The 14,836-nt window shown below is 46.5% G+C and overlaps 1 long non-coding RNA gene across 1 annotated transcript; it reads right to left on the reverse strand.

Moving 5' to 3' along the window:
* Window positions 1–370: 370 nt before the first annotated feature.
* On the reverse strand, window positions 371–2,184 carry LOC125760010 (uncharacterized). Its single transcript, XR_007417674.1, has 3 exons — window positions 2,075–2,184; window positions 795–978; window positions 371–501 (listed from the first exon to the last, which is right to left on the reverse strand). It is a non-coding gene; the product is annotated as an uncharacterized LOC125760010 (long non-coding RNA).
* Window positions 2,185–14,836: the final 12,652 nt, after the last annotated feature.

Consider the following 14,836-nt stretch of genomic DNA (forward strand, 5'->3'; position numbering starts at 1 on the left):
AAGTGACCCAAACCAAAGCGTCAAGCGACTCCACAAGTATTTTAAGCTACTCATTGGACCCTTGCTCTATTTTTGCGCGACTACTGTTGAAAATAGTGGAGTATTCATTTTAAGCAAGTCCAATAATACTTGCCGTTCTGCCCAGCGACTGCAAAAAAAGAATAGTTCAGTTTTAGCATTATTTTAATAAAACTCGTCAAAACAACACATATTTTCCAGCCAAGTTATATAGAAAGCGCGTAAAGATGGTCTTCGATTTCCAATTAAGAAGTTTGGGTATTCTTTATTTACATGCTTCTATGAGTACAGCCAACTAAAATGTTTGACTGATGTGCATAGTGTCATATGGTGCAAAATAAACTGCAGAAATCGGCATCACGTTTCAATCTTTATTCCTTATGATTAAGAATAAATCAAAAAGTGGTGACGACTGGAGGCATCAGACTTGTGGCTTGCTAGGTTGTCGCTCCTGTTCAGCGTGAGCACCATGAAAAACGGTATCTGAAAAGCAGAACGTGATATTATGATGAGAAAATGAAATTGCAGTAAAAGTTTGCGAAACCTACAAAATAAGTAGTTCACATAGACACAATGAAGGCTCACAACAAAACAACAAATGCAAACACGTATGGTAAGAAACCAAGTTTTTTGCCGCTTTCGTGTAAAACACAACTTGTAAATAGTACCTTTTGTAACACGTCACTTGGCGACAAACTTGCAGCACAAGATGATGTGAACCGCTTTTAAACAACAACCGAAATTGGTTTAGGCTGCTTTGCGTGGGTGCCACTCACCTCTTTTCCTACGTCGTCTTGTCCAACCAAAAGAAATGTAGGACCGACTGCCTCGTTGACAGGGCGAACGCCGCTGTTGATTTTCCCATCACGAGTGGTGAGGCGCCAGACCAGAGCGGCACCTTCGTTTCCCCGAGTGTGGCTGTCAAATGGAGTGAAGAGGCAGGAGAAGTGATCCGGGATTCTGGGAATAACAAACACACACATTATTTGTATTTAAAACCACCCTTTGTTCAACACACCGTTATTGTACACACATCTTCCACGAGTGTTTAGTTCAAATTTCGCAATGAAAACAAATTTTCACGTAAAAGACAGCGGGAACCTCGTGTCGCAATACGCACTGGCTATACACGAATGAAAGCACTTCTTTTTTGAGAAATCGCTTCAAAATTTGGTTTCAGAATAAACACGGTTTTGCGCCGGCCTACCCCGACACCTAAGCACATCCTCCGGCAGTCAGGGGTACGCCGTGAGCGGTTACTGACCGCATGTTTTACAAACGTAACCCATACTCAGATAAACACATGCGAGTACGAGGGCCCGAACGACACCCAGCGCGTGCGGACGCCGTCTACGTCGAGATCAGACATGTCATATGCTAGAATTAGCACACATAACTCCCGCAATCACGTACACTCACTTGATTCTGTTATAGCGTCATCGCAGATGTTGGCAAACCATGAAAACAGCAAACAGTAACGAAGGAAAAAAGTGCACGGCGGCGGCCGCAACAACGGGCGCCGTCGAAAGTCTCTAGCTTTTTTTTTTGCCTTACCGGCGAGGCGTGTCCAACTTGAATGACTACCGCATACGTTCTGGAAGCCACTGTACTATATCTGCACCTCAAACTACCGTCTTTAAGCCAACAAAAACCATTATGTATAGTGCGTGTGAGCGTTCTGTACACAGGCTTTCTTTTTTTTCACGTTCCCACGCGCGGAAGCACGCAGCACACTCAAGGTCGATGGAAATGTTATTATGAAGTAGACTAAAGTGCATCTCAAAACGACATCTTGCACCTTCAGTAGTGCAGACACAACGTGCGATCAGCAAGAAATGACCCTTGATAATTGTTTGCATCTCTCACTTCACGGGAGCTTGCACAGCAACGCGCATAACGGTGGCAACTCGTTAACTGACAGCTTTAGTTGGGCATCCGCAACAGCCCCGCGGACACAGGCTGCTGTTGGAAATGGCTAGCAGATAACTTCCGCAGAGCTGCTGCAGACGCCCAGCTAAATCTGTATAATTAGTGCCTACGAAAGCAGTACACTCACCGTTAACTGGCGCCCGTTGTCCGTATCCGCAGCTCCATGAATATTCCGCCCTCCAGGCGTCACTTCGTGCACGGAGCCGGCGTCAACACCACCGAAGACGCGCATGAACATGAAACTGATGAAACTTCACGACACGCAACCCGCGCTATCAACGCAACCACGCAACGCATTCCAATAGACGAGGAGACTGAGACTCACTGAGACGACTGAGAGAGAAGCCAGAAGCGGCGCGCCACCCCGGCGCCAACCCCGTCTCCGTCGGCGAGCAACGCGCCACAACGGCGCCAAAAGGCAAGCGCGCGATATGTATGGCGTATACGGCGGCTCTTTCATGACGAAAGCCAATCGAAACGCGCTTCAGGAGCGTCCAGTGACTCCTTCCAAAATGCGAACTCTTTTTCTCTGCCTGTACCTTCCAAAAGGGGTCACATGGACACCCGAAGAGAGTCACGGTTCCATGACCCTCTTTTGACTCTTTTTTTTCTTAGAGTGTGGGTGGATGTCTCCACATTCAATCAGAACATGCTCCGCCGTTTCCTGATCTTCCCCGCAGCACGTGCATTGTTCTTCTTTACTGAATCTCGCTTTATAACTACCCGTTCTAAGGCAACCCGATCTCGCTTCAAACAGTAAAGCGCTTCCCATTGAATTGTCGTAAAATGCCTCCCTCCTTATTTCATTTTTGCCCTTTCGGTAGTTACTCAAAGCCGGTTTTTTCTCCATAGCTGCCATCCAGTAAATCCTCTTCGCCTCTCTGACTTTTCGCTCAACGCTCTTTGTTGACATACTGCTTACACTACCAGCCGTATAATTACTAGTGAGCCTCCTAGTTCTTTTTCTCCACTGTGTGTCCACGCTCTTCATATACAAGTAACGGAACACCTTCACTGCCCATCTACTCTCCTTCATATTCCTCAGCCTTTCTTCGAACCTTATTTTGCTCTGAGCCTCCCTCGCCTCAAAACCTGCCCATCCCATATCGCCCTTTACGGCCTCATTTGTTGTCTTCCCGTGAGCACCCAACGCGAGGCGTCCCACAGTCCTTTGATTTATATCCATTCCCGATTGCACCTCTGCCCTCATGCACACCACTGAGTTCCCAAAAGTAAGCCCCGGAACCATTACACCTTTCCAAGACCTCGAAGCACCTCGTACCTATTGTATCCCCACAATGCTCTGTGCTTCATTATTGCAGCATTCCTCTTTCCTTTTGCTGCTGAGGCTTTTTCCTGTACCTCCATGTACCTGTCACCCTCATTTATCCATACTCCGAGGTACTTGTATTCGCTCACCCTCGGTATTTCTTGGCCCTGTATTGACACCGCCTGATCACAAGGGTCATTGAATACCATCAATCCACATTTTGTTACACTAAATCCTAGTCCTAGAGCTTCCCCTTCCCTTCCGCATATATCCGCCAGCTGCTGTATATCCTCTCGACTGTCAGCAAATAAGACAATATCGTCAGCATAAAATAATCCTGGAAGCTTCTGCTCAATCATCACGCCGCCCTGTTTGTGTGACAGATTAAAACCAAAGTTGCTACCTTCTAGCGCTTTTTCCATATTCACCATGTACAGCATGAATAACAGCGGGGACAAAGGACATCCCTGTCTCAGCCCCTTGCTAATCTCAACGTTCTCTTTGCTACTCATTCCTTCCCATTCTATGCAAACTGTATTTTCTCGGTATATCTCCCTCAAAAGCTGTATACAGTCGTCGCCTATGCCCATTCCTTTCAATATATCCCACAAAATTTCCTGATTAACGTTGTCTTACGCCCCAGTGATGTCTAGAAAAGCCATGTACAAGGGCCTGTTTTTTTATTTTAGATATTTCTATACACTGAGTGAGAACAAACAGGTTATCGTCTAACCGCCTGTCGACTCGAAATCCATTCTGGAGTTGTCCCAAAATATCGTTGTGTTCTGCCCACTTTTCTATTTTCATTTTTACTGCTTGCATCGCCAACCTGTATATTATCGATGTAATGGTTAGTGGTCTATACGAGCGAATGTTATCCTTTTCTCCCTTGCCTTTACAGATCAAGTTCATTCTACCTTTTCGCCAACTATCCGGTATTTGCCTGTCCTTTAAGCATTTTTCTACAGCTTTCAGCAGTGCTTCTTTAGTGCTATTTCCTAGTTCGTTAATGAGGCTAACGGGAATCCCATCTAAACCCGCGGCAGTGCGCTCTGGAATTTTTCCTTCAGCCTTTTTCCAATTGAAATTCTCCAGCACTAGCTCTTCCTCGGTTGCTCTCTCCGCCACACTTTAGAGTACTCATGTAAAGAGTACTCATGTACTCATGTACACTTTAGAGTACTCATGTACTCTAAGAAGTACATGAAACGCCATCTAGTGAGCAATTCATTAAACTAGAGCCCTAAGAAATACATGAAACGCCATCTAGTGAGCTATTCATTAAACTAGAGATGGCTACATACATACTACTACTACAGAGGAGGGAACGACCCACACCCTAAGGAGCTTCGCCCCTAATATTTTCCGGAAATTCTTTCGGGTGTCGGGATAATAGGCACTTCATATTTCTTTCTTCACGTCGACCCAGACATCATCTAAATGAGGACACGTACTCGCTAGCGCTTCGGAGACAAATTCGCTACTCGAAAATGTATGCAATTACCCAAATGTGGAGCTGCCGGCGTCAGAATGTGACCGACGCCTTGGAATAACTTAAATGCGGAGCTAACTTTGCCGGAAAGTGACGACCCTCGAGTTATAGCCGACAGTATGTAATTTCTATAAAAACAGCTCGAAAAAGAAAATATGTCTATGAAACCTGTACTATACAGGGGTTTGTTGCACTCAGCAGGTTTCGCTACTACCTGAGTGATCACGTGGCTGTGAGGTCAGCTATTGCGGTTTCATTATCCGAATGATGGTAAACAAAACGTGTTGTGCAGCGAAATATAATCGCTGGTAAACAGCCAAGAAAATAGGAAAGCATATGCAGTACTTGCCTCATTTTTTTCCCTATGCTCGTTACGCTGATATGAACTAAGATAGACGACTATATCGTAGTCCACCTTCATTCACTGAAAGCCATATTTCATTTCATTTTATTACCTTAAAGATCCCACTAGGGGGTGTTACATAAGGGGTGGATGTCGAGAAATTATACAAAAATGCTAACCATGTACGTTAATTGCGAGACAGACAATGTGTTACATTTTGCAAAAATAAACTTTGGCAGGTAATGGCGGCAGTGCTGTGGGAAAGGTCGTTCCATTCAGATGATGCCCGTGGGAAGAAGGAGGCAGAAAATGTCTTGGTGTGGATGCGGGGACGGGTGACTTGTAAGGCATGACCGGTGCAATGAGATATGTGGGCTGGAGTGGTGATAAAGTCCGGTCGGTCACGTGAGCTGTAAAACTTATGGAACATAGATAGGGTGGCAATACGACGACGAAATGCAAGAGTTAATAGAGATGATTCTTCTTTAAATGATGACACACTAACATGGTATGAATACAGTGATGCAACAGCTGCGCCAATTTGATACAATTCCGTATTTTTGTGCCAAGCTGAGCCAAAACCGTAAAATTTGTTGAATTTGCGCCACGCTGTGCCAAAATGCCCGACCAGCTTCAAAATTTTCTCAGTTGCGCAAATTTTAGCAAAATTGGAGGCCGCGTTGGTCATCTGCAGTGCGGGCATCATCATCATCATCCAATACAGACGCGCGGACCCTAGCCCTAACCCCCCAGCGAAAGAAAAGAAAAAGTCACTTTCACTGCAAGTACGAAGCAATATATGCGATACCAACAAATTGGAATGTTATACGAAGTGAGGTTGGCAGCAAACTCTTTTGTATTCGATCTCGCGTAACTCTACAAAACGTTGGTGTAAGAAAATACGGCCGCTCCAGGGAAAGATGCTCTTTGTGCACAGTGTCTTCGCATTGAGAGCGCAGCACGTAGCGGGATATACGAGCCGCCCACTGATGGCTGCCGAGATAGCGCGCGCGCCAGCGATCGCGACCGCAGTTCAAGTTGATGCTCAAGCGACAGCCCCATCCCCCCCTCGCGTCTTTTCATGCTCGGTCAAGACGGGCGGGGCGCTTCCTCTCTGCTTCGACGTCAGGCCTCCCGAGCGGAGTGGTGTGTTATCACATGCGCCCTCCGAGCGAGGGAGATGGGCTGGCTCGTTTGATTTCAGCTTCAGCCGCGTTCGTCACCGGCACTCGCGCCCTTTTACCCGCGGTTGAACATATATACTATGCGCGGGGAAGTGTTATCAATTTGGACTTTATACGGGACATGACGGCAAAAAGCCGTCGAGACTGTCCATATAATTGCTATCGCAATAAAAAAGGACGGTGGTTCTCAAATTTCCTGAAGCTTGTTTTATTGCGTGCAGAACGCTTTTGAAGCCACTTTTGCCGCAGTACACTGTTGTCCTGCGGAAAAGCGTATTGAGATTTAGAAGGGGCTATTAGTACTAGCTGTCAGGGACACAGCACATTTTGTTCCTTAATTACTGATTCGTGCATGCGCGGTGTAATTACGAGTCCTGGTATGATCGCTGACGTCTAAAAAATTATTGGCAATCATTTGGAGCTACTGCGTATGGCGTTTCTGCGGCTTCGAGAAACAAACAGAGAAAAACGTACGCCAGTTTGATTTTTTCGCCACGCCCACTTGCTCCTGCCCTACGAAACTCCCGAATTTTGAGGTTGCCAGGTTCGCAGGTCCACATTAGCAATAGCAGTGCCTGTCGAAATATTTGACAGGCCCTGCAAATGCTAATGTGGATTTAGTCATTGTTCGCACTGTGGTGTGGCTCAACATACTGCTTTTATTAAAATAGCAGTGTTCATGTGCACTGTGCACAAGTTAGCTGAAGTTGAATGGTTTGTACGTATTTTTGTTTTCTTTTCTAAAAGTAGGCCTTCTTTGTTATACTGCTCCAAATTTGGGATATCGTGTTTAAAAAAAATGAGTTGTTTTTTCGTCACCTGCTCCAAATTCGGATTTTTGTGCTCCAAAAGCAACATTTTGCTGCTCCGAAAATTGCTCCAAATCCTATTTCGGCTGTTGCACTCCTGTGAATATGATGAATGACTAAATCGTACCGCGCGGTTCTGCAGTGCCTCAAGTGAATTTTTAAAATAAGCCTGAGGTGGGCTCCAAATGGCAGTGGCATACTCAAACTTTGGCCTGATAATAGATTTGTAGGCTAGAAGTTTCAGGTGTTTGGGAGCGTGACGTAAATGTCGTTTTAGAAATCCAAGTGATTTGTTAGCACCCGCTGTTGTGTTAGTGACATGCGCACCCCACGTTAGGTCATGTGACAATGTTACACCTAGATACTCGTAGGATTCGACTCTATCCAAGTCAACATTACCGAGTGTGTAAGGAAAAGTTAAAGGGTTTTGACAACGTGAGAAAGATAATGATTTGCATTTAGACGGGTTAAGTGTAATGAGCCAATGTTCACACCACGCTTGAAGAGAGTTAAAATCATGTTGAAGTGCTTGCTGCTCAGATGGATTAGTAATAGTACGATAAATGACGCAATCATCGGCGAACATGCGAATGCGACATGAAACGTGAAGTCGTTAATGTATATTAGGAACAGCAGAGGACCTAACATCGAACCTTGGGGAACACCGGACGTAACTGGAAGAGGGTTAGAAACACACTCATTGACAAAAACTGATTGGAAGTGATCCCTCAGAAATGCTGCAGTCCAATTAAGAAACCCATCGTACCCATAACAAATCGAGTGTTTCCTCGTTTAGATCATCCTATTGAAGTACAGCCTCTGATCGCTCGCACTAAACTTTTGCATCCGTGACCGTTGTTACTTGAGATCTACCTCCTTGTGTTCTTGTATTTCAGTCTTCTATTTGTGATATTTTACCTCGTTCATCGCAAATGTCTTTTTTTACCTTGCGGCGCTACGTAGCACGCTATTTATTTATTGTTTTGTTTTCTTAACTTCAAAAACACTGGAAGGACTTGAATTGCAGTCTCCCCTTGAGTTCTGATATACACGGTACTCAGATATTTCCGTGTATATTGCGTCCCTCAAGGAGCGGCTAACACAGTCTGGTGTTAGCAGACTAGCAGCAAACGCGATAGAAGCAACGCCGCACTTTTGCATTAATAGAGCATTGTTTTGCACACACGTTTGCGGAGCTTTGTATGAAAAGAGTGCGACACCACCTGCGTGCCCCCCATACCCGGAACAATGTTCCTGTACACAGCTGACTCACCACGATAAAGTAGTCTGTTTTCTTTTCCCCAAAATTCGGCGCCTTAAGTTTACGTCGCAGACATCTTCCCGCATTGCATCCCTAAAGAGCATATTCATAAAAATTCAGGCAGCTTCGCGCTGGTGGTTCCGAGCCAGAAGGAAGTGCGGAGTTGGGCGGCCTTCCTTGTTTCTCTTCATTTTTCAGTTTTTTTTTTTCGTCCTCTCTTTCTCTCTGTTTTTCTATCTCTTTTTTTGTGCCTGTTTATTTCTACTTCTTTCTTTTTCTGTCCATTTCTTTCACGTTCTCGGTCTTTCTTTCTTTCCTTCTTTCTTTCTTTCTCTCTTTCTTTCTCTCTTTCCTTCTTTCTTTCTTCTCTCTTTCCTTCTTTCTTTCTTTCTTTCGTTCCATTTCTTTCTTTCTCCTTCTGTCATGCTCTCTGTTTTCTCTTTTTTGTGCCTATATATTTCTTTCTCTGTCTGTATCTTTTTCTGTCTTTCTTCCCCTTCTTTCTCTCTTTCTCTTCATTTCTCTCTCTCTCTCTCTGCACTCGTTCTTTCACCCATCAGGGTTATTGCGTCCCACGCCGGACAAATGGGCACACGGGTTCCGGGAGCGACGTAGAAGAGGAAGGAGACGACGAAGAGAGCGTGTTCGTAATTATGGTAATTTTTGTCCGCGACTAACGGGGCTTTTCGCAGCTTAAGCGGCTCCACTGTTAGGATAGCCTTCATAATCAAACGTAGGCAATGTATCGTCACAATATGGCATAAATATGTATTCGTGGGCATTAATGACAGTTTGAAAAAAATCTCTAAGTATATAGGCTGTATTGCAAGGAAGCTCTCGTTCGCAGACTCCTTTTCTCGCTCTAAGTGCGTTTCCCGCCATTCCAGTGAAGGTACAAAGCACCGCAAGGACTTTTCGAAATTTACTGCAGGAATGTCACGCTTCATGTGTTTATGTACGTCCGTATATGTACGTGTGCGCAGATATGTACGTAGATATGTGTACGCAATTGTGACCGGGGAACGGGAATAGTAGTTCGTTCAGTTCGTTCTGCTACTGTGTGGTCGAGATACTTTCGTTCGAAAGTGTTCCGTTTGCATGCGAGCAAAGATATTTCCTAACAAGAGAGGAAAAATGTTATTCCTCCTGTAGTGCGTCTCACATGCGACATGGTTTCCTTCTTCTGACGTCACCAGGCATTTACGCGGTGTTGTAATCTCGAGAGCGGGGGAGGGATCGAGTGGTGTTACCAAGTTCTGGGGACGGTGTTGATCGGTATATAACCGAGCGTTTTATTGCGTCTTCTGTTGCCCAAAATGAAACAGTTGTGATGGCAGCTTCGGCGTATTTGGCGTCTCTCTTGTTTGGGGCTACGACGTCTTCACTAAGATTTATCTGCGTTTCTGCGGTGTTACGAGTACAGCGAGTCTAACTTTCGTATTTTTTTTTGTACAGGCCCAGCGGTATTAACCATACATCAGCTGGCAACGTGACAACCTCTAGGAAGCGGAATGCAACCGCCAGGGACAAGAGGGCATCGCGTGCAACAGCGCCTGCAGCTCCAGTGTGCCATATTGGTGTTGGCCAACCGACAAACAAACGCCTGGATCCCGTAATGCGCGCAGTGAACTCTAGACCAACCCGTAGTTTTCCTCTGGGTGCCAGGGCACTTGCGACATGGCAACGCATGTCTAAGAACAAAGACGCTCCACCTGAAGCCACAAAAATCGCTGCCTGCGCGTGCCATGCTTATGCGCTCAATCTGCAAAAGAACTGCCCCAACCTGCCACCAGTGGAGGACATCGCGAATTGCCTCGAGCAAGTGCAGACTGAATTTGAGAATGCCGATCTTGATATGCAAATGCCATGTACGATGACAGACACGGATCCCTGCTGGGTGTTGGATAACTTACGTACGCTCAACCGCGTCCTCATGCTAGCCGACATCGAAATCAAAGAAGAAGAACCACGCAGACTCAGCGTCCGCTCCTTCGATTACGCGCGGCCGGCACGATCAAACGAAAGCGCGCTCCTCAAAGCCTGCATCCTATTGGACGTGCTCCTCAAGGGGCACAGGTGCGTACAAACGCTCCACCTGGGTCAAGATATCGTGGGCACAAGGTGCGCGCAGATACTGTACGCCTCGTTGGCATTTAACAAAAGCCTCAAGTACATGACCGCGGAGAGTGTCTGTACAGCGGGGGCCACGCACCAGGGCACCAGTTGATCGAATCGATTTGCGAGATGCCCGCTCTCGAGAGTCTTTGCATCGCAGGCCTTTTTCTCGAGGCAAGTACAGCTGCACGACTCGGCGGCATGATAGCCAAGGTAAAGAGTGTGCGCAGTGTCAAGTTCCTAAGAAACAACATGCCACCCGAGGCCGGTGAGGAGCTGATGAAGGGAGTGTGCCAGAACAGCACCCTTGAGGTTATTTGGCTCTCGCATAACGCCATTGGAAGGGGCGGAGCACATTTGTTGGGCGACTACCTTGCCACATCTTTTAAGTTGCGAGACCTATCACTGTGCTCTTTGAGAGGCCACCACGAAGAGCAGTTGGCGTACGTTACAGAGGGGCTGAAGACCAACCGTGGTCTCGAAAGACTGCAAATTGATGGATGCCGTGTTGCTCCGGGTTGCATGGTGAGCTTTGCTGAAGTTCTGAAGAACCACGGAACTCTGAAGCACGTGACGGTGACCAACTGCCTCCTTGGAGAAGCGGAGGCCAAGTCCTTCGCAGTCCTTCTGGAGTACAACGCCAGCCTCCTAGAGCTGGACCTAAGTTGTAACACTATCGGCGACATCGGAGCGATCCGGCTGGCGGGTTCGTTGAAGTTCAACGTGCACCTGCAGAAGCTGAATCTTGCGGTGAACAGCATCACCTCCCATGGAGCGGTTCCACTCGTCGAAGCGCTTGCGAGCAACCGTGTTTTGAAAGAGCTACACCTATGGTATGTCGGAGACGAGGAGAACGACATGCCTCTCGCATCAGCTTTAAATCGCACCGCTGTTCATGGCCGCGTGCGACTGCGCCACGACAGCCTCGCTGGTGTCCTCCAGCTCTCGGCAGGCCTTCTTCAAAATGCCGACCTGGTGACGTCGCTACACTTGTGCGCCAGCGTTCGCGTCAACGCCCACTGCCTCGAGAAGCTGTTCATTTCACTGGCTACCATTCCGTGCCTCAACTCCCTCGTGATAAAATCCAAGACCAGCATGAACGGTTCTGCTGCTGACAGATTTGCCGAGCTATTGCTTGCAACGAGGACATTGAAGCGCGTTCAAATCAACCGCTGCGATGCACGCTCCGTGGCGCTACAAACAGTCATGGGTAGCCTGGCTAAGAACGAGACAGTGTCGCACATGGAGGTGCAGCTTGCAGCCCGGAGCAGTGCAAGCACACGCGCAATCGTGGACATGCTGAACAGTAACACAACGCTCACCCACTTTGGTAACATCACCGCAGCGCCGTCCGAACTGCAGCTCATTGCTCGCAGGCTGCGGCCAAACCGCGTCCTGACGTCTCTCAAGGTTTACACAATGGACGGGCTCTTGAGGACGCCTGACTTAGCCGAGGCTGTGTTTGAAATCAACGAAGTACTTCGACGCAACGTCTGCTACTTGAATCGAGCAGTGGAGTTTGCCATGAATCCGGAAAAGTTTGGAAATCAGCGGCATCCGGCTGCGCTGTTTGAGGAGCTCTACCACTCCGAGTCCTTCAAGGACCACCTAGTCAGAATCGCCGGACCAGACGGTGCAGTGGAGGCTGTGCGAAACGCACGTCGACACATACAAGAGAACCTGCTTGCCATCACAGGCGTGGTAAGGCAACTGCCCGTCACTTGCTGGCCGCACCCAGAAGGTGCTCGACAAATTGACACTCTGGACACATATTCGTGGCTGAACGTACTGGCCTACCTGAAGATCACAGACATTGTAGTGTGAAATGATGCTACCGTATTATTGTGATGCTCCCACTGTGTCATCGATGATGTTCAACGATTACTGTGATATCAAGTGTTACCTTTTCCCTGAAAGCGGCTGTTATCAGTATGTGAAAACTAAGTCAATACCACGTTTAGTTATCTTATCTCATTGTCATAGTAGCATGTGCTTGATAAACTTTGTATTGAACCAGGTCAAAGTGTGATAATAAATATGCTGGCACACGAATCTTTGTTTCCTCACGCATCATTTCTGCCACGCACATTCTTTCTTTCTTTATTAAAGCTCTGCTCTTTGATTAGCATACCTCTTCCTGTTATGTTCTAGTGGGTGTTTTTCTTGCAACACAGGTGCTGCTTGCCCACGCTATCATTGGTATATATATTTTTTGGTAATATATACGTGCCGAGCCACTTCAGGCATATTTCCTTTATTTGTATATCGCCAGGCGTCACAGATTTGCAGGACCTGTATTTCCGAAGTTCTTGTAATTCGTGGCTTTGCATCTTCGTTTTGAAAGACCTGGAAAGTGACCTTCTGGAACGGTAAGATAATCACGGTGCGCGTGTATTCACGTGTCGCCGGCTCTGGCAAATAATAGAAGCGTGGTGTGGACGCAGAAGTGAAAAGTGTCTGTAGAGAACACAGAATTCTTTTCTTAAAATCCTATGACAGTCACACTGTTGTCGTTTTTGCGCACGAACTCTATGTCGAGGTGCAAATACATTGCCGCAACTGAAATGATGTCAGTGTAACTAATAAAAAATCTGAATAATTACTTTTTAAACATTGACTTGAGGGCCGGTATTCCAGGGTGTCTGCCAACCTGGAAAACCTAGAAAAGTCAGGGAATTTGAACACATGTGGATAAGTCAGGGAATTTGAACACATGTGGATAAGTCAGGGAATTTCTGAAAAATCTGGCCAGGTCATGGAAACTGACTGTAGTCTTTGAGATCGTCACGAAAATATTCATTACCATTGATCAAAGCTTAAAAAATCGCTCTTTCAACCGCACAGAACAGCCAAGCAGAAGCATAGTAAAAAAAAAAAAAAAGCAGTGCATAGGTGGTGCTTATGCTTTCCGAGTACAACGTTACTCACGCGCATAAAATTGTGCATGTTTGTCTTGGCCGCGATCTCGGCTCGGCTTGAGGGCCTTCTGGTTAGGCTAGAAGTGCCATCAGCAGAGGGCAAGGTGCACAGAATATGTGAGCTGTAATTATTTTTTACTGAAAAGTGCAGTTTACAGGTGCGTAAATTAGACGTCCTGTTTTTTAGGACACACTCGCGCAGAGGATTTAGCTGTCGCTTTCAAAAAGGCCCCCGACAACATTGAGCCGGCAAAAATACTTCAACTTTCGATGGATTGTCCAAACGTCAATTTGAAGTTGTTGAAGTCATTGAAGCAAGAGTTTTCTGCGTCTGACGGAAATCAGAATATTGTGAACATAGGAAGCTGTGGACTGAACGTTGTGAGTGGTGCATTTAAAACAGACCACAATGTCACAAAATGGAACACAGTAGTGTTTCTTAGAAGCATGTACAATTTATTCAAGAACGTCTCTGCACGCTGAGCCGACTATGTCAATTTCACAGGGAGCACACAGTTTCCGCTAAAGTTTTGCTCAGTGCGCTGGCTGGAAAATGGCAAGGCTCTTGCTAGGGCACTGCAAGTCCTCCCAAATGTCAAATATGTTGAGCATGTCAAGAAAGAAAACAAAGCTGCAACGTGTGGCAGCTATGCTCATGTCGAGATGGCGGTGAAAGACGAGATGCTGCCAGTAAAACTGGCCTTTATGCTTTCAGTTTCAGAATTGGAGCCATTTTTGTCCGAGTTTCAGACAGAGAAGCGGACGCTGCATGCCTTTTCTCGCAACAGCGCTGTACGGCCTGTTGCGGTCACTGCTGGGACGAATCGTGTTAAAGGAAAAGCTGGATGCTGTAGGCACATTTTCAAAACTGATCAAAATTGATCTGGAGAACCCGAACAACATCATTGGTATAGCTGCCTTTGACATAGGCCTTGCCGCCAAAAGTGAGTTGCGAAAGATCAATAAACCATCTCACACTGCGGTGGCAAGTGTCGAAAAAGAATGCACCTTATTTCTTTAAGGCCTGTTCTACAAATATAATTGAAGGATCACCTCTGAAATACAAGCTGACAAGGAGGGCCAGTTGCTTAAACCCAGCAGTTTGTACCACTTCTGTGGAAGCTGGCCAGAAGCAGCTGAATGTTGCACTTGAAGTACTTATAGAGCACGGGCGCCTTACAGGCCTACAAGGAGAGATAGCAAGTAGATCATATGTACAAGTGTGCTCGAACAGCACTGCACAAGTGCGTATGAAAAAATTTGATCGCGCAAGAGAGCGATTGGAGAAGCTGTGGATGGAACTTTGTGCAAGTTCTCATGAAGAGGTATACTGCTGTTTGTGAAGATTGTGCTGGGCCTTTCACATGGAAATTCTTCCGTGGAGCGGGGATTTTTGGTGAACAAGGAATGTCTTGTAGAAATTATAGAGGAGGAGTCACTTGTACGTTAGACACGATGAGGTGTCTGCAGCAGGTGGTGTTGCAGAAGTTGATGTAA

Source organism: Rhipicephalus sanguineus, chromosome 10, assembly GCF_013339695.2.
Source record: "Rhipicephalus sanguineus isolate Rsan-2018 chromosome 10, BIME_Rsan_1.4, whole genome shotgun sequence".
NCBI classification, from domain to species: Eukaryota; Metazoa; Arthropoda; class Arachnida; order Ixodida; family Ixodidae; genus Rhipicephalus; species Rhipicephalus sanguineus.